Here is a 24,405-nt window from a genome sequence, read left to right as displayed (position 1 = left end):
AACCACAGAAGCATTATCTATGTGTGCTTCGGTACTTTCACTTATTTACCTTTAAATCTTTGATCCATCCAAAATTAATGCTGGTGTAAGCAGTGATATGTGGTTCCAACCTACTTTTTTCCAGTTACCTCAACATCATTTATTAAACAATCCATTTTTACGCACTCATTTGAAGTGACATCTTTAACAAATTAAAGTTTCCTATGGGTTTGTGTCTAATTCTGGATTCTTTTTTATCATCTTCCCAGCCATTCTTTTTGTTTTTTACATAAAATAAAATACACAGATTTTATGGTATGGAGATTCCTCAAAAAATTAAAAACAGAAATACCCTATGATCCAGCTATCCCACCACTGGGAATCTATCCAAAGAACCTGAAATCAACAATCCAAAGAGACTTATGCACCCCTATGTTCATTGCAGCATTATTCACTATAGCCGAGAAGTGGAAGAAACCCAAATGTCCCTCAACTATCCAACTGATGATTGGATCAAGAAGATGTGGTATATATATACAATGGAATACTACTCAGCCGTAAAAAAGACAAAAGTGTCCCATTTGCAACAACATGGATGGACCTGGAGGGTATTATGTTAAGTGAAATAAGCCAGAAAGAGAAAGACAAACACTGTATGATCTCACTCATATGTGGAATATAAACCAACACATGGACAGAGAAAACTGTATTGTGGTTACCAGGGGCAATGGGGGTGGAGGGTGGGCACGGGGGTGAAGGGAGACATATATATGGCAATGGACAATCAAAAATGTACAACCAAAAATCTCACAATGTTATAAACTATTAAAACATCAATAAAAAAATACACAGATTTTAAGTGTTCATTTCAGTAAATTTTGGCAATTTTTTAAATGTGTAACTACCACTCAAAAGAAGACAGAAATTTCCATCATCCCAGAAGATTCTCTCATGCTCCTTCCCAGTCAATCTCCACCTCCACCATCCCACAGTCAACAACTTTGAGTTTTTTCATCATAGATTTTTTTGCTTATTCTAAAATTTCATGTAAATGGCATCGTACAGTATGCACATGTTTATTTCAGGCTTCTTTGACTCAGCATAATGCTTTTGAAATTCACCCCAGTTGTCGTGTGTATCAGTGGTTTGTTCCTTTTCATTGCTGCACAGTATTCCATTATCTGGCTATTCCAGTTAGTTTAGCCAGTCTCCTATCAACAGACACCTGGCCTGTTTCCAGTTTGGGAATACTATGAAGAGCTGTTACAAACATTCTTATTCAAATCTTTTTGTGAATATATATTTTTCATCTCTCTTGGGTGGAATTGCTAGGTTGGAGGGGAGATGTATGTTTATGAGAAGCTATCAGACTTTTTCTCCAAAAATGTTTGTGCCATTTTACATTCACACCAACAATATATAAGAATTCCAGTTTCTCCACAACCTTGCTGATATTTGCTGTTGTCAATTATTTTTTTAATTTCTAAACTATTCTGGCGGGTGTGTAGCTATATCTTGTTGTGGTTTAATTTGTATTTCCATGATGACTAACCCTGTCAAACACTTCTTCATTTGCTTATTGGCCATTTGCATAAATTCTTTTGTGAAGTATTTGTTTAAATCTTTTGCTTATTTAAAAAATTGGATCGTCTTTTTTATTATTGAGTTGTAGGAGGTCTTTCTGTATCCTGGATACCAATCCTTTGTCAGATATATATGTTTTGCAAATATTTCCTAGCAATCTATGACTTGCCTAATCATTTTCTCAATGATGTCTTTTGATGGCAGAAGCTTTTAATTTCCAAGTCTAATTTATCAAATTTTTCATTTATGGTTATTTTACGTCCTGTCCAAGAAATTTTGCTTACCTCTAAAGTCTCAAATATATTCTCCTGTTTTCTTCTAGAAGCTTTATGATTTTGTCATTTTCATTCAGGTCTATGATCCACGTCAAATTAATGTCTGTGTTTGGAGTGAGATAAGGGCTGAGTTTAATATTTTCCCATATGGATATTCAGTTGTTCCAACACCATTTGTTAAAAAAGATGTTCCTTCTCCAATGAATTGTTTTGGTGCCTTGGTTGAAACTCAAGCGGCCACACACATGAGATCTAGTTCTGGATTTTCTATTCTGTTCCTTTGATCTATTTGTCTATGCTTACATTGATACTATGTTATTTTAAGTACTATAGCTTTAAAGTAAGTCTTGAGACAAGGCAGCGTTAGTTCTTCAAACTTCTTCTTCATTTTCAAGATTGTTTTAGCTATTATAGACTCTTAAATTCTCATATGAATTTTAGAATCAGCTTGTCAGCTTCAAAAAAGCCTCCTGTGATTAGGATAGGGATTGTGCTGAATCTGCAGGTCCATTTGGGGAGTATGGACATCTTAACTATATCAAGTCTTCAAATCCATGGTGCATCTCTCCATTTATTTCATTCTTATTTAATTTCTCTTAGCCATATTTTGTAGCTTTTAGATACAGTTTCACACATTTTATTAGGTATATTCCTAGAATTTGACGTTTTCTGATGACAATGTAAGTGGTATTTTTTGTTTCATTTTCCAATGTTTTTTGCTAGTAAGAGATACAAAATTGATTTTTATAAACTCATCTCATATCCTGCAACCTTGCTAAATTTACTTATTAGTTACAGTAATTCTTTATAGATTCCATAGGGTTTCCTATGTAAACAATGTATCATTTGTGAGTTCCAACGGTTTAAATTATTCCTTTCCAATCTTTATGCCTTTTATTTCTTTTTCTTATTTTATTGCACTGTCTAAAACTTCCAGTTCAATATCAAATAGAAGTGGTGAGAGTGGACATCCTTGCCTCATTCCTGAACTTAGGAAAAACTTAATGTTTCATTGTTAAGTACGATGTTAGCTACAGGTTTTTTTGTAGATGCCTTTTATCATATTGAGAAAGTTCCTTTCTATTCCTAGTTTGCTGACAGTTCTTATCATGAATAGATTTTGAATTTTGTCAGTGATTTTTCTGCATTTATTGGAATGGTCCTGTGGGTTTTCTCCTTTATTCTGTTAATATGGTGAAAGATATTAGTTGATTTCTGAATGTTAAACTAACCTTGCATTTCTGGAATAAATCTCACCTGGTTATGATGTATTATTCTTTTAATATATTGCTGGATTCTATTTGCTAATATTTTGTTAAGGATTTTCATATCTATATTCAGAGGGATATTTGTCTGCATTTTCTTTTCTTGTAATATCTTTATCAGGGTAATTCTGGTCTCATAAAACGATTTTGGAAGTGCTCATATTATTTTCTCCATAGATGATAAAATTCAACATTCATTGCTGATTTTTAAAAGCCCTATTTCCTGAAAGAGTTTATATAGAATTAGTATTATTTCTTCTTAAATGTTTGATAGAATTCACCAGTGAAGTTCATCTGGGCCTGGAGTTTTCTTTGTGGGAAGGATTTTTATTACAAATTCCATTTCTTTAATAGATATGGGGCTATTTAGGTTTTCTATTTCTTCTTTTGTCAGTTTTCCTAGAGTTGCATTTTTAGAGACCTTGTCCATTTCATCTAAGTTGTCAAGTTTTGCATGAAATTGTTTACAATGTTCCCCAGCTATTCGCACACGTTTTCACGTGCACTTTAGAATCCGTGAATTTTCACATTACAAAGAGTGCTTCCACCTCAATCCCTCTATTTCCTGAGCACCCAATAGACTACACATTTCAGCCTTTCTTGTAATTAAATGTGGTCATGTGATGGAGTTCTAGCCAATGGAGTATGAGTGGAAGTGGTGTGTACCACTCCCAGGACTGGCCCATAAAAACCTCCCATGCTTGATCACTCACGTCCTCTGCCAGCTTCAGGCAGATGAGCGCGGTAACCTTGGAAACCATGTGTTGAAAATAGCAAAGCTAAAGATTAAAGAAGTCTGATTGAGAGACATACACACACAGATGCCCACCAATCAGGATCATCTATTTTGGGCTTTATGTAAGCTGGAAATAAACATCTATCATGTTCTAGCCATTATATACTCAGGGTTTGTTTGTTAAAGCAAGTAGCCTACACTAATTAACATATACTCCTAAAAACCTATTTTTATTAGAATCATTCTAAATGTATAAATGTAAGGAAAACTGATTTCTTTTGTCTTCCTATCCAAGAACAGAGTATCTCTTTCCATTTGTTCCTGTTTTGTTTTAGGTGTCCAATAGCATTTAAATTTTTTTTCATATAGATCTTGCATTTTTCTTATTAAATGTGTTGTTAGATATTTTATCTTCTATATCTTCTTTGCCATTTTTGTAGACAGGATTTTTTTCTTTACTTGTCTTTTATAACTCATTGTCATTGTATAGGAAAGTTATTAATTTTTATATTTTAATTTTGTATTCAGTTATCTTACCAAATTATCTGTTTGTAATAATTATTCTATTTTCTTGGGTTTTTCAAGTGTATAATCATATTGTATGCAAATAACAATTCTTTTGTCTCTTTCTTTCTTTCCAACATTTACACCCCTTATTCTTGCAGAATTATAGCTGCTAAGATTTCCAGAGTAATGTTAAACAAAACTGGGGAGAGGGGACATCCTTGTCTTGCTCATGAATTTATTGGAAGAGCTTCAGGTGGTTCACTGTTGTCCATACTGATGGCTTTTGCCCTGGTATATATTATCCCACTGAGGAAATATCCATCTATTTCTATTTTATCAAGAGGTTTTTAAAACCCAGGAGTTAATGTTGAATTTTATCAAATGCCTTTTCAGCATCTATACAGAAAATATGATTTTATTCCTCTTTTGATCTATTAATGATGACATTCTATTAATATTACATTATTGATATTAATCTACATTAGTAGATTTTCTAAAAATGAACTGTGTGAAGATTAGTTACAGAAGTGTGTTGTTTTCTTAGTGCTTCCGGATTCTAAACCATATTCCTGTATCAGTCAGGGTTCTCCAGGGAAACAGAATCAATAGGATGTGTGTGCATATGTATATATATGGGGGGATTTATCGTGAGGAATTGGCTCATGCAATTATGGGGACTGAGAAGTTCAGAACCAGCAGAGCCGATGGTGTCAGTTCTAGTTAGAGTCCAAGTCTGAAGGCAGGAGAAGATCAGCGTCCCCGCTCAAAGATAGGTAGAGAGAAAGAATTCTCTCTTCCTCAGCATTTTTTGCTCTATTTAGGCCTTCAGCAGATTGGATGAGGCCCACCCACACTGGGGAGGACAATCTGCTTTACTCAGTCTACCAATTCACACGTTAATCTCATCCAGAAACATCCTCACAAATATGCCTAGAATAATGTTTGACCAAATATCTGGGTCCAATATCTGACCAATCAAGTTGACACATAAAATTACCCATCACAATTCCTAAAACTATCATTTTACTTAGGATAGTAACATCCCCAATATTTGTGTGAGATAAATTTATTGTTTTCTATTTTGTGTTTTATTGTGGTTTGTCATCAACATTAAGCTGTCTTGATGAAAACGATGAGAAGCTCTCCTTCCTCTATGCTCGGGACAGTTTACTTAGCATTGGAGTTGTCTATGCCCAAAAGGCTTAGAAGAATCCAGCTGTAAACCTTCAGAGTATGGTGATTTGGGAGAATAGCTCTTTAACAATACCCTTTGTATATTGTGTGCTATTTGGTCTTTTTAGATTTTCTTTCAGAAATGGCAAATTTGATCCTATCACCCTTCTGCTTAGACTGTCACACCTGTACCTCAAGGTAACCTAATAGTTGATAAAAGGAAGCTTCTCTTTGTTGAAATATTCTAGCTAATAAATGATAAAGCAATACTAGAATCAGAATATCTTCATTTTGAAGCCCTAACGACATAATGGGTCTAGTCAATGTGCATCCATGACTGCTAATATCACAAATTGAGGCCAACCAGACGTTTCATTCCTCCTGATGGAAGTTCACAATACTACCTATGAATTATTCTTTCCAGAAAATCAGCATGAATGTGATCAAGCCTCTGGATCTAACCACCAATTTACAGGAAATGCAGGGGACAGAGGAACACGTTAAATAATGTTATAGGTGTGCAAATCAGAAAAATCTAGGTGGTGGGGAAAAAGAGAGGGGAAAACTTTAGATTAACAGACTTATGAGCTCTAGCAATCTAATGCAGTGTGCGGACCTTATTTGAATCTTCAGTCAAACCAATTGTTAAGCAAACAAATGCATGAGACCATTGGGATTGGATATTTGACAATATTAAGGAATCCTGATTAATATTTTGGGCGTTACAATAACGTTGTATCAGGCTGCATGGGCTGCCATAACAAGGTACCACAGACTCAAGTAAGTGTGGCTTCAACAACAGAAATGCATTTTCTCACAGTCCTGGAGGCCAGAAGTCCAAGATCAAGGTGTCGACCCGGTCGGTTTCTCCTGAGGCCTCTCCTCTTGGCTGGTAGACGGCCGTCTTCTCTCTGAGTCTTCATATCTTCTTCCCTGTGGGTGTCCGTGTCCCAATCTCCTCTTCGTATAAGGACACCAGTCATGTTGGATTAGAGCTCACCCTAACGACCTCATTTTAATTTAATTACCTCTTTAAAGACCCTATTGCCAAATACAGTCACATTCTGAGGTAATGGGGGTTAAGACTTCAACATATCAATTTTGGGGGGACACAACTCAGCCCACAAAAATTGCGATTATGTTTTTTAAGACTCCTTATCTTTTGAAGCTTTGCACTGAAATTTGAATATATTAAATGATATGCTACCTGGGGTTTGCTTTTAAACGATCCAGTGCTGGGGTATGGGGTGGGGGTAGGTAAAATGAAACAAGCCTGGCCATGAGCAGATAATTGTTGAAACAGAAAGATAGGAACAGAGGGGTTAACGATTCTATTCTTTTTACTTGTATACCTATTTGAAATTTCCTATAATAAAATATTTTTTAAGAAACACTTACCTTCAGTGGCTTCCCTCACTACTGAGTCAACTCCCACATCCAGACCTGGGGCTCCCTCATTTCACCCTCACCCCCTTTTCAGCCTGCAGCTTCCACCAAACCCCCTGCAGGTCCCCAGACAGAACAGCTGCTCCTCATCTCTCCACCTGAGCTCTGGCTCCTCCCTTTGCTTACGATGCCCTCCCCTGCTTTTCCCTCCTCCATGGCTCCTCCTCCAAGAAGTCTTCCCTGATCTCCAGGCTGATTTCCCTCCTCTGGTCTCCCTTCCCTGGTGCTGAGCCATCTATATCATCACCATCTTTTCTTTGCTCTCTCTTCCCCCCTCCAGTCCTCACCCTCCCCCAACCACATGTGTACACACACACACACACACACACACACACACACACACGATGAGCTCCTTGGGGGCAGGGATTCATCTAGTTGGGTTTTTGGGGCCGGTGAGGTGCGTAGCTGTGGGGAACGGGGATGACTGGGAGGCAAAGGCTTTCATGCAGGGGTTGACATCCTTGTGATAAACAGGAGAGTTTTACTGCAGCAGAGTGCTGGGGCAACTTGTAAGGAGCACAAATGTGTGTAGGAGGGAAGAGGCTGGGCCCCCCCTCCACCCCAGGAATAGGGAGGCTCGGGCCTGGTGCCAGGGCCTGGGATCACTGGAACCCTGGTGTGGGGACAAGTGTGGAGAGGTTCCCGGCCTCTCCTTTGTTCCTTGAGACCCTCTCCCAGCCTGATCCCACCTTGCACAGATGGGGAAACTGAGGCTCGGCAAAGAAGTCATCTGCCCACTTTCTAGCTGTGTGCCCTTGGGCTAGGGCCTTAGCCTCTCTGAGCTTGGATGTCACCCTAAGTGGTCAAGACAGACAATAATGCCTGCCCCCAAAGCCCCTGACCTGTGCCTGCTCACCGATGACTGTTCCTCTCCCTAAAGAGAATTAAAAGACCCATCCTAGACTATGTTCTCGGCTGCCACTGCCTTCATTAGCTGTGTTGCCTGGGGTAAATCCTTTCCCACTGCAAGCCTCAGTGTTCCCATCAGCCAAATGGGCATTCCCGAGGCTTGCTGGTCACTGTCTACCTCTCTGTAACTGTCCTGGGGCCGAGAAGTGCCAGGCACTCAAGTGGGAGATGACTGACCCCAAGGCTCTGGGCCTACTCCTACGTGAGGCAGTGGGGGCACCTGCTGGAACTGAGATTTCTGCAGACCCTTGGGCCAAGGGCCAGGAGTTCATTGACAGGTAAATTCTGCAGAATCAGCTCCTCGATTATCTCCTGTGGCCACTCCTGGATGACCACGGTTGGATCCTGTGGACTTGCTTCAGCTGAACTGGTCCTTGCTCCTTGCAGCCCAGAGCAGATCTCCTGCCTGCTCATAGCCTCCCCGGGTCTCCAGCCTGACCCCGTCCAGAGCTCCCTGGCCAAGATGACGAGGCCAAACTCCTCAGCCTGCTTGCTGCGTACTTGGGGCCCTGCTAGGACCTCAGGTCTACCAGGCCCTGTGTGGAGACCCCAACCCCCCATGTCCCACCCTCCTCCACTCCTTTGCTCAGGTTGCTCTGCTTACCTAGGTGGTAGCTACCCTTGCCCTCTCCTGAAGAGGGTGGTTAAGCTTTCAAAGACTGCTCACGTGTCTCTCCACCTCCTCCAGGAAGCCTCCTCTGACTGCCGTAGCCCACAACGACCCCTCCTTCCTCTGAGTTCCCTGTGTGTCTCAGTCACCAGACAGTGGGTGCCATGAGGGTGGGGACAGGGCCTGGCTCAGCTCAGAGTCCCAGTACAGTGGGGAGCAGTTTGGGCCAGAACTGGGTTTAAATTGCACCTCAGCCACATTTAAGAGTTTTGACCTCTCTAGCCTCGGTTTCTCACCTGCACAAGGGGAATAATACCAGTTACCTGTTCCAGACTGAGTGTCTGGAAGGAGTTGTACTCCTTGAACTCCTTGAATTTTAGCCAGCACTTATCGGCAAAGATTTGGGCTCAGAGCCTGGAGCCGGGAGCCTGGCCCTGGATATTAATCTATTAATCCCTACCCCTGTCACCAAGTTTTACAGCCAGCCACTCTTTGTGAAATCTCCTGATCTCCTTAATCTTCCTTAGTCCTCACCGTTTTCCCAGAAAGGGAGGGCCATCCCACCCCACTGGGGCACCGGAGAGGGAGGGAGGCCTGGTCTTGGGTCCAGGTGAGCCTGGAGGGAGGTGCTGTGCCTGGCAGCTCTCTCTGCTGTGCCCCAGGGGACCCAGAGTGGGAGGGAGCTTCTGAGCTGTACCCCTAAATGTCCTAGCCAGGAGAAATGTGCTCAATCACTTACAAATACCCACAGGCCTGCGCTGGGCCCTGGGGACTCTGCGGGAGTCCCCTCAGGAAGCTCTCAGATGGCTAGAGATGATGCTCCTCCCCCCAGTACCACGAGGGCCACCAGGGGGCTGCAGTCTCAGAGGAGCCCCTGACCCACCTGGAGCCCAGGGAGGCTTCCTCCCCAGGGATGGCGGGTGCTGGGACCTAAGGGAAGACTGGGGGTTCACCAGGTGGGGGGACAGAGGAGCAACAGCACTAAGCTGCACTGAGCTGGGCGTGGGGCCAGGGCCAGCTTCCTGCATCTGTGCAGCCACGCAGGGCCCCTTCGTCGGAAGGTTAGTGCTCTGCAGTCACCATCTTGAAATTCTTCATAATGTTTGAACAAGGGGCCCTATTTTTTCATTTTGCGCTGGGTCCTGTGTGGGGTGGGGATGAGACTGTCCCCAAAGGGGCTGGGGAAATAGCATCCGTGGAGGAAGGGCAGGATAGGGGTCACCACTTATCCTCACACTGTGTGACCCTGGATAAGCCCCCTTCCCCCTCTGGGTCTCAGTTTCCTCATAGGGACAGTGAGGAGGACAATTAGATGGTGAGGTGGAAACAACTTAGACTGGGGGAGGCAAGCCCAGGAGAGTGCAGAGGGCAGGCCTTTTCCCTGCCCACCTTCTCTCCCCACCCCATCTTCCCATCTCTCCTGGGCCTTCCTGGGAGCTAATCTTCTTACAGAATCCTGTGGAATGTGCTGATAGTGCCAATGGGTTCCTTGTTCTCCCTGCAAACACCCTGTTTGCATTGTTCTGGGGTCTTATATTCCTCTGGGGATTGGGTTGCCATCCCGGAGGAACTCCAGTCCCCTACAGGCTGGTGGGACAGTGCCCTTCCCCACCTCTCCCACAGCCCACCCCTCCACAGACAACCAAACTCTCTTGAAAGATCTTCCCCTGTCTGGGGGTTATGAAGTGGCCCAGGACCTCCCCAGGCTACCTTCATAGGGTCTGGCCACACCCACAGATTCCACAGGTCGCACAGCAGCCACCCTGGCCACCCTGCAGACCTGGGGGAGGCCCAACATTCCTGGTAGTGTGCCACCCAACACAAGTCCTCCAGATTCCGTCCTTCACACTCAGGCAGGCGCCTGGGCAGGGCTGTGCAGGGATCCAGGCAGGTAGGGGTGGAAGGTGGGTGACCTCAAAAGGTGCCCGGGGCACCACCACAGGAAGCTAGACTATTTGGGATCTAAGCTCCAACCCAATCCCCATCCCCTACAACATATTTTGGGGCTGTTTGTTAAGCAGGTAGGCTACCCTGCCTGCAACAGACCATAAATGGAATTCTTCATCCTCGGGAAAACCTGCTTCTCCTTCTGTGTTCCCACCTTCAAGGGGCATGTCCATCCATCAGGCATCCAAAACAGGAGCCTGGACATCAACCCAGACCCCTCCCTCTTCCTGCTGTGTCCCCTCGCCCCTCTCTACCCTGCTCTGAACTTGCCCTCTGGCTTCCAGGTTTGGCCAATGGGAGGTGGGGAGGCAGGAGCAAGGTTGGGGATTTGCTCCCCCGTCTCCCTCCCTGCCAGGTGGAGGCCAGGCTGGGCCCTCTGAGCCACAGCTCTTGTCAGGCACCCTCTCCCGCAGCTGTCCTGTCCAGTGACCCTGCCGTCCCTCTGCCTCTAGGCCTGGGGGTGCCGACGGTTAGCCCAGCAGCTGCACCTACCTTTGTTGGCTCCCCTTAACCTGCCTGACTTCTGGAGGCGACCGCTTTGTCACACTCTCCCTCATCACCCAGAGTGAGTGCGCCATCTGCTTCCTGCCAGGACCCTGTGGCAAACGCCCTCTACCTTCTCCCACCCCCACCCCACAAAAATCACCAAGTCCTCTCAACTGTACCTTGTAGGGAACTCCCAAATCCACCCTCTTCTCCTGTCTCCCCCACTTGTCATCTGAGCACCCTGATAGCTCCGAACTGGTCTCCCCACTGCATCTAGTTCCCCCGACTCATCCCTCACCAGTAGCCACAGTGGGCTCCTTAAAATGCAAATCTTCAAAGAAATATTTTTAATGTTAAAAACATTTTACCATGAAAGCAGTACTTGCTTACTGTACAAACCATCAAACAAACAGGTACAAAGTAAAAAGTAAAAATGCCCCTCCCCCTGGCCCCTGCAGTGTCCCCTCCCTCAGAGCCACCACAGTTGATGGCTCTTGTGGGTCCTGCCACACACGTCCTCTTCATAAGTGCATATGTAAATGTAACCTTTTTTATTCATGCAAATGAAATCGTATCACACATATGAGCCTGCAAGGACTTTTTTTACCCGTAAGGTGTCTTGGAGAACCTCACATGTCCTCATGCATAGACTTCCCTCCTTCTTTTTGATGGCTGCTTAGTATTTTGTGATATGAATCCACCTCATTTTTCTCATCCATTGTCATGTCAATGGGCGTTCGGTTGTGTCACATTTCTGGTGGCTACCAATAGTGCTGCCACCAGCTTTTTTGTCAGCTGTCACTGTGCCCGCGCATTTCTGCAGGGTTGATCTGCTAGGTCAAAGGGTGTGTGCATCTGACAGGTGGACGGATGCGTCAAACAGTCCCTCCAGACACCGTTCCCGTCTACACTTCCACCCACAGCGTACAAGGGTGTCTATTGCCCCACATATTTGTCAAAACTGTGTTTTAAGAAGAAAACCTGACCATGTGAATTTTCTCCTTAAAACCCCTCCCCTCTCAAGGAGGAGCAGCATATCTCCCTACCCAATGAGTGTATGTGGGCTGTACACAGTGACCTCCTTCCAGAGTTGGTATGAAAAGGAGGAAAAAAGGGTCAATTTCCAGTTACAGTGAAGAACCCCAACAGGCACAACCTCTGCAGGTGGTCAGGTCAACATCAACAGTGACAAGTCACACTGACAGTAAGTGCTCTTGTTACTATGTCATGAGAATGTCCCTTTATCTCTGTGCTCTTCCTCTCCGAAACCCATAACCCCAGTCTAACGTGAGAAAAGCATCAGACAAATCCCACTGGAGGGACATTCTACAAAATCCCTGACTAGTTCTCCTCAAAGCCGTCAAGGTCATCAAAAACAACAAAACACTAAGAAACTGTCACAGCCAAGAGGGGCCTAAGGAGACATGGCGACTACATGTAACGTGGTGTCCTGGATGGGATCCTGGGACAGAAAAAGGATATTAGGTAAAAACTAAGGAAATCTGACTAAAGCACGGACTTTACTTAATAATAATGTATCGATATTGGTTCATTAATTGTAACAAATGTACCACGAATGTAAAATGTTAATAATAAGGGCAACTGGGTGTATGGGAACCCTATCTACTACCTTCGCAATTTTTCTGGAAATTTAAAACTATTCTAAAATGTAAAGTTTAGAAAAATAAGCCTTGCATGGGCATCCAGTGACCTCCGAGGTCAGGCCTCGCCTCCTGTTGAGTTATGTCCCTCTCTTCTCTCCTCTAGGCACCTTCCACTCCCACCATATCTGCAAGTCGTGTTTTCTGGAAAGCACCATGATTTTTCATTCTCCAGGCTGTTGCAAACAATGTTCTTCCCCCTGACTTGTCTTCTCCCCTCCCTTCCTGATGGGACTCCCTGCTCAATGTCAAAATCCAAGATAAAGAAGACTTCCTCTGCAGAGTCTGCCTCCTCTCTTCTGACCCCAGCCCAGACCAGCGTGGTGCCCAACCTCGGGGACCTCCAAGGATTTCCTGGAAAGTGTGTCCAAGCTTCCCAAGGGAGTAGGGCAGGAACTGGGTATGGGGCTTGTATTCCTTTCCCATGGATGCTGTACTGAATTGCCACAAACTGAGTGTCTTAAAACAACAGAAATGTATTCTCTCCCAGTTTTGGAGGCCAGAAGTCTGAAATCCAGTGGAGGCAGGGCTGCACCGTCTAGGGGCTCTGAGGGGGTTCCTTCTATGCTTCTGGTGGCTGCCAGCTTCCTTGGCTGTTGGCCACGTCACTCCAATCTCCACCCCTGTCTTCACATCACCCTCTTCTCTATGTGCGTCTCTCCTCTCTGCTTCACTCATAAGGACACTGTCATTGGATTTAGGGCCCAACTGAATAATCCAGGATCATCTCCTCATCTCAAAATCCTTCATTTATATATCTATAAAGACCCTCTTCCCAAACAAGGTAAAATTTACAGGTTCTGGGGATTAGGACACGGACGTGTCTTTTGGGGGGCTACCATTCAACCCACTACAGGGCCCAGTGCGGCTGCTCCAAAGGCCCCTTCCTGGCTCACCTCGCAGACAGGTTCCTCATTTTCATGGGTTGGTCCTGGCTCCTCTTTGAGTTGGGGGGTGGACTGGCCACTGAGGCTGTGCTGCCCACAAAAGCAGCACCGTCTGTGGGCACTGTCTAGGCCTCAGGATTGCCGTGCCGGCTGGAATATAAATGAGCCCTGTGGCAGGTGGGTGGCCCGGGAGCACACCCAGAGACGGAGTCTGACATGGAGGATATTCATCAGGGATCAACACCTGTGGAAGGGAGGAGGCAGAAGCAGGATTAGGTAGAGAGAGGAGTTGAAGGGCGATGCTGGTCCAACAGAGCTTCAGTCACCCCTGGAGCCTCTGTGGCCCATCTAAACTACCCCGCGGTGGATCATAGGGTCTGGACCTGCACATCCTGGCCACGATCAGTCACCGGTTTGCCCTTCTGTGAGAGGATGGTGATGACAGCTCCTACCTCCTAGGTCAGAGCTGTTAAATGAAAAGCCCTGGGTTCCCAGCTGCCTCTACAACAACCCCAGGAGGCAGTTCTGTGATTCTCTTCCCTTCACGGAGGGGAAGGCCAGGACTCAGAGAGGGCAAGCACCTTCCCAAGGCCACCCAGCAAGTACGGGCATGACCAGGACTCAAACCCAGCTGTGCCTGATGCCAGAGCCTAAGTCCAAGACGACTGTCCCAGCAGAACCCAGGAGCCCCACGGTGCCTCCCTCCACACCCGGGTCTCCCCTCTTGCTCTCCGTGGCCATTTCCCCTGCTCCAAACCTCAGACAGGCTCTCCACTCCCACGGGACCCCACCAGGGGGCCGCCTTGCCTGCCCCCACCTACTGTCATGGCCAGCGCTCCAGCTGCCCAGGGCACTTCACAATTCTCTGGGCACTGCCCTGATCCACTCTGCTTCCGTGCCTTCGCTCCTGCTGTTGCCATGCCTGGAACACCCTCCCCTCCTCCTGCCTTCTAAACTGGTACACAACGGCCCTGATGTCCCGGACACTTCCTTCTCCTTCACGAAACGCTGTTGATTGGCACTCTCCCTCCCGTCTCCGTCTCCCAAAGGAGTCTGTTTATATCTCAGTCACAGCTCAGTTGCCTTGGGTCTGAGATGAATCTGTTTCCCCCAATTGACTAAACCATCCAGGAGGGCAGAGAACCGCTTCAAGCCAGCTCTGACACAGGCAGCTGTGTGACCCAGGGCAGCCACTTCCTCTTTCCTGAACCTCAGTTTGCTTCTCTGTAAAATGGAGCTGATGGCCCCAACACACTGCTGGGTACAAACAGGGGCTCAGAAATGCTGGCTCTGAGCCTTTGCCCTGTGTGTCTCCTGAGGGCCTGCCTGGGGCCTGCAAACTCTCCATGCTGGGCTGTCCCTTGGCTTTCAATTGTGCCTGTTCTTCCTACACTCTCCAGCCCTCAGTTTCTGCTCTGTTAAATGGGCTGTCATAACACTTGCGCGCTGCAGGTTGCTGTGAGGCCTAAATGAGGCGTTGCTTTCGGGGGCTTGGCCCAGCAGAGGTTTTGTAGGAGTGTTGCTGCCTTCTTTTCACCCTTCCAACTGGGAGCCTGGTGGGCCCGACGCCTCGGCCTCCCACACGGCACCAGCCATGGGCCCCTCTCCCAACACAGCAGCTGCTCTTCATGGGGAGCAATTGCTCTGTTCTGGCAGGGGGCGGGAGGTGGCCCCAGTGACGATGACACAGATCTGCACCTTGACTGGGGATGGAGGCGAGGCTGCTGCCACCTGTTGACAGTCTGTCCTCTCCTCCCACCCCCAACCTTCCCTCCTCTCTCCTCCCACAGTCCCACCGCAGCTCCAGCAGCCTGAGTCCTTGGGTTCCGCCTCCTCCAGGTCCACTTTGAGGCGGCAGAGCAGAGCCCACCACAGGCTCTGGGGCCTTGGAAAGTGCTGCCAGTGTCTGGTCTTAGGGGGTGGCCAGGGCCACCTTTGACAACCCAAGAACTTGGAAAGCAAATCCTCCTCATCCCTCCACCATGCATGATGTGATGGTTAAGAGCGTTGACTCTGAAGCCAGCTTAGCCACTGTTGGCCACCGTTGCCTGTGTCTTTGGGCAGGTTATTTAGTCCTCTGTGCCTCTGTGTCCTCTTCTGTAAAGTGGGATAATAGTGCCTACCCCCACAGGGCTGCTGTGTGCACGAAGTGAGGTATACACATATGGCTCTCAGGCAGCAGAGCCCCAGGAAGAACTCCGTGAGCATGAGCTGTTATTGTTTTATCTGTGTCCTGCAAGTGGGCAGGGCTATGATCCCCACTGATAGTAGGGAAACTGAGGCCCAGGAAAAGGACTCCTAAAATCAGATTCCGAAGATCACACAGCCCCACATACTGCACGCGGGTCTCACTCCTGGCGCCCTCGTCTCCTAGACCAGCCCATCAGCCACCACCCCAGCTCCCTTCCTCGAAGTCCTCAGGATTCAGAACACCTCCTACGTGCTCAGCACTGGAGGGCCTCGCACCAGCCCAAGACTGGACAGGTGCACGAGGAGCACGAGGGTGCTTTACATTAAAGTTATACATGGGACAGTGGAGGCTCAGAGAGGTCAGAACACTGGTCCAAGGTCATACAGCTGGCACATGGCAGCCAGGCCTTGAACCCACTTGGCTTGAGTCCTTTGCCCCAAACTGTCTCCCAAACAAAAACTTTTCAAGGACACCCTGAACAGAGCCCACCAAGTAGGCACTCACTTCCCCTGAGACTTTGAAAGAAACCCAAGGCTCGGGGCCCCATTCCCTAGCAGAGAATCCCTCTCCTCCCACCACTGCTCCTGCCCAGGGCCACTGGGTCCTGCTCCGCCCCTCGAAGCCACTAGGCTACCCTGTCACCCACCTTAGTGCAGAGGAGGAATAAAGTCTTGGCAGCCCCCAGAGAACGCTGCTGACACCAAGGATTACAGGAACACCATCTGAGAGAGCGGTGTATGCTTTTCTCCTAGTATCTTTCTTCTCTTGATCCTCTTTCAAACAAGGGCTCTGTTCTCTGTTCTCCAGGGCAGGTTTGTGGCAGAGCCCAAAGCAGAAGTTGTCTGCTAGACACTTCCCTTCCTCATCTGGATTTCAAAAGCTCATTATGGAAATCATGCTTGCTGGGGGTTCTGAGGGAAGCTTGGGGAGAGGAAGGAAGGAATCTCCCCAGAGGGAAAAGCCTGCAGCCCCCACTGGGGGGACAGGTGGGCCCTCGAGCAGGAAAGGCCACATGGTTCCAGCCCCTCCAGAGACCTGAGGACCCCAGGGCCCAGGCCTGAGGCCTCAGAGCCACGGGGCCTACCAGCACCGGGGGCTGGGGACAGCGGGACTGTGCAGTGACGGGTGTGGACCAGCCTGTGCTTTAGCCTTCTTCTTCTCACCACCTTGGGCAGATGAAGTTGATTCTTGGCAAAAACGGGAAGGTACTACTCACACACCCGGGAACGTGGGCTTGAGCAGCCCCACTCGCTGGTCACCAGGTTACCTCACTCCCCACGCTGGTGTCCTGAGGGGCCGTGCTGGTACCCTCACGGAGAGAGAGCAAGTCACCCGCCTGAAGCCCCTCGCCCTGGTGGGCCCCCCGCCTGGCCATGTGGAAGGACTGCCGGCATCCCACAGGCACACTTGGGTCCCAGTGGTGACAACACAGGGCCCTTGAAAGGCCTGGCCTCTATTTCTGCCCCTAATTCAGAGGCATTTCCTCAGGCAACAACCACATTCCTCCTGCAGGTCCTCCCCTCTCCCCCCCGACTCCCCCCTCCCAGCCCTCCCTGCACCCCACTCCCACGGGGGCTTTCCACCCCAGTTCTTCTGGAGCCAGCCCTGCCTGTATCAGGAACACTTTCCCATTTGGGGGGCTTCTGGGGGGCTCCCTCTGGTCCTCTCAGCCTATGGTCCCGGCCTGTTCTCCCTGCCGCGTGGTTCGCCCGTGGTTCTTTGAGCTCAAGAGTGAGGATGTCCCCACACCTGTCCCCACCCCACCAGTGGGTGTAATTAACACGTAATGCGGAGGCTCCTGCAGGGGGTGAGAGATGAAACGGTCAGGCCAGCTGGCGCAGAAACCCCGAACCTCCCCTCAGCCCCTACCCGGTTATCAGCCTGGAGTTTCAGCCCCGCTTCACTGAAAGTCGCTTAAATAATTCATTTGGACGTTATCACAAACCCACTCCTGGCGCGGTGGGAAGTGCGCGAGTGAAGGAAGCCGTGGCCGGAATGACAAGCAGGGCTGGCCAGCTCCGTGCACCTGGCAGTCGAGGGGGAGCGCCCCAGAATACAGGGAGGATGCAGAGGAAGGGGGAGAGCCGGGCCTCTGATCCCAGGCCCTGTCCCTCTCTTCCAAGGCTCATCTGTAAAATGGGCCAAGTCACAGCTGCTCTGTTCTTCTCTCCAGATAAAGACTCCACAGCCCCGGGTCCACTGGGTCCTGGTACATGCAGCGTTCTTCCCTTCCCTTCCACCCAGTCTGCTGGCTCGGCCCTCTCAACTGTACCCCAAACCCGCTCAGAGCTGGCCCAGAGAACCCGCTGGTCTCCCTTCCTCCCTCCCTCCCTCCCTTTCTTCTTTCCTGCAGCAATGCCAGACACAAGCATGCACACTCAGCGTACAGCAGGGAGCAGGACAAGGCCCTGTTCTCATGGGGCTTTGACAATCGGGGTGGACCACTAACAAGTAAATTACTAAATAAGATAATTTATTGAGAAACTGAAACAAGATGACGGGGTAGACGGGAGGCTGAACTGAGACTGAAAGGTGATGGGAAGTGTGGGGAGGTGGGTTTCAGACAAAGGGAACAGCAGATCCTAACGGAGGAACAGAGACACATCGGAGAGATAGGCCCAGGAGGATTATTTAGGGCTTTGTAGGCCAGGGCAGGAGTTTGATGTCGGTTCTAAGCAGGAAGGGAAGTCACTGGAGGATTTAAGGTAGAGGAGCGGTACTCTGCCCCTCTTAGCATGTCTGACGAATGAATGAATGAGGGAGGGAGAGGATCAGTGACTGTGAGTGGACAGGTCCAGTCACGTGGATGTAGCGTTATCGTTACACCACGATGAACACCATTGTGAGTAATCCACACGCTTCCCTGATTATTTTGCAGAAGACACTCCTAGAAGTGGTCTAGTTAGTATTCTTGGGACATGAGACAGCCCATGGTGTCACAGAGAGAGATGGGAGAGCATGGGGAGCAGGATACATCTGGCAGAGGCCGCCCAGCAATGGGGTGGTGACTCTTAGACAGAGCCCCTCCCCTGGACTCTGTGCAGGGCAGACCTTCACATGTTCCTGGGGCCCAGGACAAGGCTGCTCCCGACGGCCTCATCTCGAGGTGCCAGCTCTGTAGTGGTGTCATACAGCCAAATGTGTCCCTGAGCCAGCTATCTGCCTTGGGCCTCCTCCATCACCATCCTGTGCACTGTATCATCAACCCTGCAGCTCCTGTTCTCCTGCCAGGCCCTGTTGCCCAGGCCTTGTAGCTCCAGAATAGAGGAGAGGCTGGATGCCAGCTTGAGGTGGGGCCCCTCCTCTGCGAAAGTGGGGTCTTCTCCCCTCAGGGCCATGCCTGTGAGGTGACGCAGATCCACTGGCCCCAAGAGTTTGTCTGTCCCTCTCCGCGTATAGCCGATGGTGGGCGAGGAGCAGGTGCAGGGGACCCGGGGCTGGATCCAGGGAGGGAGGAGCCTGGACAGGCAGGCGTGGAGTCCCAGGCACCCCCGAGCCTAGGCCAGGGCCATGGCATCCACGCCCAGTTCTAGATCTGGGATGAATGGTTGAAGTCTGATTGGCCTCCTGACTCCTTAGCTGAGTTTCTGAGCCTCTGTTTCCTCATCTGTAAAATGGGAATAATGATCATGCCTCTCTCATAAAATTGAGATAATAGCATTTCTCTATTATTATTATAATAGCTAACCCTTTTAAAACACAGTGTGTTAGGCACTATTCTAAGTGCAATTAAAATAATCGCTGCAAAGTACATAGCACAGAGCCTGGTACTCAGTAGGTTCTTAATAACTGGTGAGAGAATGAACTACATGAACATTCCCAGTTTCCAACGACAAGTCATCCACTCACAGACGAACACGTGGGGCCTCCTGTGTGCCAGGCCTCGGGCTGGCTGTTGTGGACCTTGCCTTTCCCTCCCTGCAGAGGGTGGGATGCTGTTGCAGGCTGTTAGATGTGGGATATGGAGAGTGAGTGCTGAGGCTGCTGTTTTAACCTGCCTTCCCCACAGGGATGAGATTCCACAGACAGCTGACCGCATGTCTGACGGTGGCCAGGCCTCACGCCACTTTGGGAACTGCAGAAGGGGAGGAGAGTCTCATTTGCTCCGAATATGGCTCCCTGACAGCACAGCACATGCTCTGATCAAATATTTAGGTCCTCAGGAGCCCTGCCTGCAATAAATATTAATGTGGTGGGCCAGAAGACTTGGCTGCAGCCAAACCGAGGGCGGGGCTTCAATAATGAACAAGGGCCTCGCCTGGAGAAACGTGAGCGGCTCTGGCCCATGAATGGGACACAGACACCAGGAAAACATCTGAGACGAGCCCCACACACAAACTCACACATCGCAACCGTTCCATTGCAGACGTCATCGCGGCATTGGTAACAGCGTCCAGAGACTTTTTACAAGTTTGTACAAATTTACCCCTTGGGTTTTGCTTTCTTGAAATCTGGATGAAAGAATTTTAAAATGTGGGAAAAGCTTTATGTTTAAGAATATTCATTTATTATTTAAAATAATAAAAAAAGAAATATCCAAAATTCTAAACAACAAGGGATTAGTTAGGGAAATAATAGCATGTCCTTTGGGCAGAATATTCTCCAGCCATTAAAAATTATGTTTACAAATAGTTCTAATGACATGGGGACATGATCATGAAGTAGTGAAGTGAAAAGGGCAGGATAAAATGCCCTCTCCAGTACTAACACAATTGTTAAGCTGGTTGTTCAAATTTGGGCAAATATCTTCATCGCTCTGGGCCTCTGTTTCCTCATTTGAAAAATACGTGCAATACCTAGCACGTGGCTTGTTGTGAAAAAGAATGAGACGACATTTGGAAGTGGTCTAGGACAGTGCCCATAGTGGACAAGCAATTCACGTTTCCTGCTATAAAAATTTTAACAAAAGGGGCTAGACGACGCTGTCCCAAAACATTGAGGATCAGCTGTGTTTACGTGGTAAAACCAGGAGTAATTTCGTTTCTTCTTTCTTTTCTGGTTTCCATTCTTTTTATAACATGGTGGATTACTTACACAGTGAGAACGTTTCTAGTGACTTGTATTTTACTCACCCAACAAATATTTAGTGTGTACCTCCAGTGGGCCAAGCGTGGTTCTTTGAGACACGTGGACAAGTAAGACAGACCCAAGTCCCCACCTGTGTGGCCTCCGCACAGGAACAGTGAAGAGTGGACACGGTGAATAAGTGACCATGCAGCTGTAAGAAGGCACGAGCTGCAGCGAGGAAACAGGAGAGCAGGCGAAGGGTCGGGCGTGCTGCCCTGGGGAGGCAGGCTGTCGTGTATCGAAGAGGGTGTGTGTGCCGGCCAGAGGGAACAGCCAGGGCAAAGACCCTGAGGTGGGGGCGTGCCTGCAGGCACCGGGAGCAGACAGGAGGCCAGTGAGGTGGGAACCGAATGGACGGGGGACCCAGAGAGGGGACAGGGTCAGATCAGGTGGCGCCTGAGGGCCACGGTGGGGACTTTGGGTTTTGCTCGAGTGAGTGGGAGCCACGCAGGGTTCTGAGCCCGGGGGGCCGTGATCTGACTTGGATTTGATCAGGCTCATTCTCGAAACTGAGCTGAGAAGAGGCTGCAGGGGGCACGGGCAGAAGCAGGGAGACCAAAGGGCAGCAACAGTGACTGTCCCGGTCCAGGCGGTGGGGGCCCAGCCCAGGGGGCAGTGGGGGGCTCCTGGAGCTGGAGGACGAGCCCACAGGTCTGACGGACTGGACGTGGGTGGGTGAGACAGAGTCTTCCAGGAGGATCCCAGGGTTTCTGGTCTGGGCAACTGGAAGGAAAAGCTGCCCCTGCAGATGGATTAGGAGATGAGGCAGGAAATGAGTGTATTTAAAAATGAAACAGGGCACAGAGAGGGAGGCGTTTGATGTGCAAGGCTCCCGGGTGAAAGGAGTGAAAGGAGCCGGGGGAGGAGTGGACCCCAGTGCGTGTGGATCTGGGGGGGCAGCCGGGGCCTGGTGAATAAGGGTGGAGGCTGAGTCTTTGATGAGGGGAGGGTCTATTCCAGGCCACTGCAGGCCTCCCAGGGGAGCCCTTCCCCCCCGGGGGCTTCCTCTGCTCCAGCAGCCAGGAGCCTCTCTAATATCACTTCCACCCGGCGCTCTTCCCGCTGCAGCTCTCCTGCCAGAGGGCCCTCGGCTGTGCCCTCACACCTCGGGGACAGGGGGCAGGAGGAGGGGGCGCCCCTCCGTGATGGGAGTGGAAGGAAGTCCACCTCCTCTACTGTTCTTACCCCTACCCCCGGGGGCGCTCCAGGCTTCCTGGAGACTGTGCCCAGGTGAAGCCTCTCCTGCGCTGACCCGGGCCCAGGCTGGAGAAGTCCGGGACCCTGAGCTGCAGGGGTGAAGCCTGGCTCAGTCTTGCGCTATTAACTTGTGGCTTAACCTGCACCCTCCAAATTCCACCCTTCACCATCCACCGCCATTCCGTTCCCTACTCACCTGTCTGTCTATCCACTGATCCCAGACCCATCAAATTGTCTTCTGTTCCCCCATCCACCCTCCCCCACCTCAGATGGAGCGGATCTGAACACTGGCTCGGCCACCTCCTACCCTGTGGCTGGGACGTGCTCCCTGCCCTTCTGAGTCTCCGTTTCCCCCTGTAAATGGGGGTATTAAGCTGTGTCTACCCAGCAGTGGTTGTCGGGAGCATCGCATGACAGTTTGTGAAATGCCCAGGGCATATCTGGGAACAGGCGGCACTTGGGGTGACAGTTCCCTTCCCTTCATCCTCCCCAGGTAGAAGAGCTAGCTTCCTCTGCGGCGTCCCAGACCACCTGTCCTGGCCTTCCCCCTGCAGGGAGGCCCCGAGCACCTTCCTGCTCCTCGTTAAACCCGCCCGCAGCAAGGGTGGAAGGAGACCAGCGGGGTGTAGAGGCCAGAGCCCGAGCTGGGGAGCCAGCAGCTGCTGCTTCTCCTCCCTGAACATTCCATTCTGGAGCTGGCAAAACGCTGCCCTCTGGGAAGGGGCAGGGGGGAGCAATAAAGGCTTAGGATAGAGGAACTCGACTCTCACAGTGGAATTTTAGGCAGCAGTTCACAGGTGAGGGGAGAATGTTTATTGAATCGTATTCCTGGCAAGGAAAGGGCCTTTGTTAACTGTAGAATGCTGCACAAATGCAGGCATTGTTCTCATTGTTATGCCTTCTGTTTGTCTGATCCTCAGAAAATATAGTGAAGTGGGAGAGGCCAGTGCACTCATTTTAAAGAGGAGGAAACCAAGGCTCGGAGCTAGCAGCGGGCAGCTGGCACTGGTCCCTTCAGGGCACCTCACCCACCTCCACCTGTGTCTCTGTTGATGTCTGTCCCCGGTGGAGCCCTGCTGGTGGATGCGCTTGGCCCCGGGCCCTGGTACAGCAGCCGCGCTGCTGCAGGCTCCCCATGCCAGGCAGCCCCAAGCCTGCCTGCGCGGAATGAAGATTGCACCTTACGAATGTCACACGAAGCAGCGGCTCCCCCTGGACTGCCTCCTACCCAGTTCATGAAAAGCAATTTACTGTGTGTCAAGTGACCGCAGGAGATACAAAGAAGGCCCTGCCCTGCGCCACCTTGGGCATCTGGCTGAGATGGTAGGCTGCCAAGCAGGGGCACTCACAGCCGTTGATTAAAGCTGGGAAGGAATGGTGCCCATGGGCCCAAGTGAGCGGAGAACCAGACCCTGAACAGCTCTGCAGATTTGAAGGGGCCCAGAGCCTCACCCCAGTCACCCTGCAGGCAGGGCACCTCCCCCAGATGCCTCAGCTCTAACAGCTGAGCCAGAGCAGGGCTCTCAACACCTCACAGAGCCCACCCTGCCCTCCACAGAGACCCCTGCTGTGCCCAGCTCAGGGGGTGAGTGGACAGGCCTGGCTACAGTGGTCTCCGTGCTAAGTTTAGGATTTTGGACTAGATGAGGCAGAACAAGGCGGGGACGGGGCAGGGCTATGCAGTCCTGCTGAGGACCTGGATAGGTTTGGGAAGAGCTTAGGGAAATTCTCTACTGGTGGGTGAGAGATGGGTTACTGAGGGAAGCAGGAAATGTCACCTTTGGGATTGACTTCAGGCAGGCCGAACTTGGGCCTTCTCAAATTCCTGCTTTGATGTTTTCTGTGCCAGAAATAGAACCAATTCAAATATCCTTCCATCTAGCCATTCACCTGTCCATCTATCCATCCTTCCATCCATCCATCCATCCATCCATCCATCCATCCAATATATACAGAGTCCATCCTGTGTCCAGCTGGGGGCTCTGTGAATGCTGGCCTGGAGGGCATCTCAGACAGGCCCCAAGGGGCAGATCCCTCATCCTGTGTCTAGACAATAACCATGATAATAATGGTCATGCTTAAAGTACTAACTGAGTGCCATGAGCTGTGCTGTGTCAGACACATACTCTCAGCACGGACTCCCCACGGTAACCCCACCAAGTCGATCTTATTAGCCCATTTTCAAATGAGGGCACTGAGGCTGAAACATTAAGTGTCTTGTCCCAAGTCCTACCCTTCATGGGTGTTGGGGTTAGGACTCGAATCCAAGTCCATGTGAGCACAAAGCCTATGCTCCCATCTTGTTCTAGTGCCTAAAGTGTGATGGGGCCTGAGAGAGAAGGGGTGTGGATATGGGCTTGTGTGTGTGCTCGGTGGCCAAGGTACAGACTGTGCCGGGTGCCCCTCTGCCAGACTCCTTCTCTTGTTTCGTCCCCACAGCAGGGTTGCGGGGTGTGAGGAGGCTATCATGGGAGCCGAGCCAAGT

Source organism: Ceratotherium simum, chromosome 22 (assembly GCF_057802395.1).
Source record: "Ceratotherium simum simum isolate JZ-2026a chromosome 22, ASM5780239v1, whole genome shotgun sequence".
NCBI classification, from domain to species: Eukaryota; Metazoa; Chordata; class Mammalia; order Perissodactyla; family Rhinocerotidae; genus Ceratotherium; species Ceratotherium simum.
Note: the sequence above shows the minus strand (reverse complement) of the source record.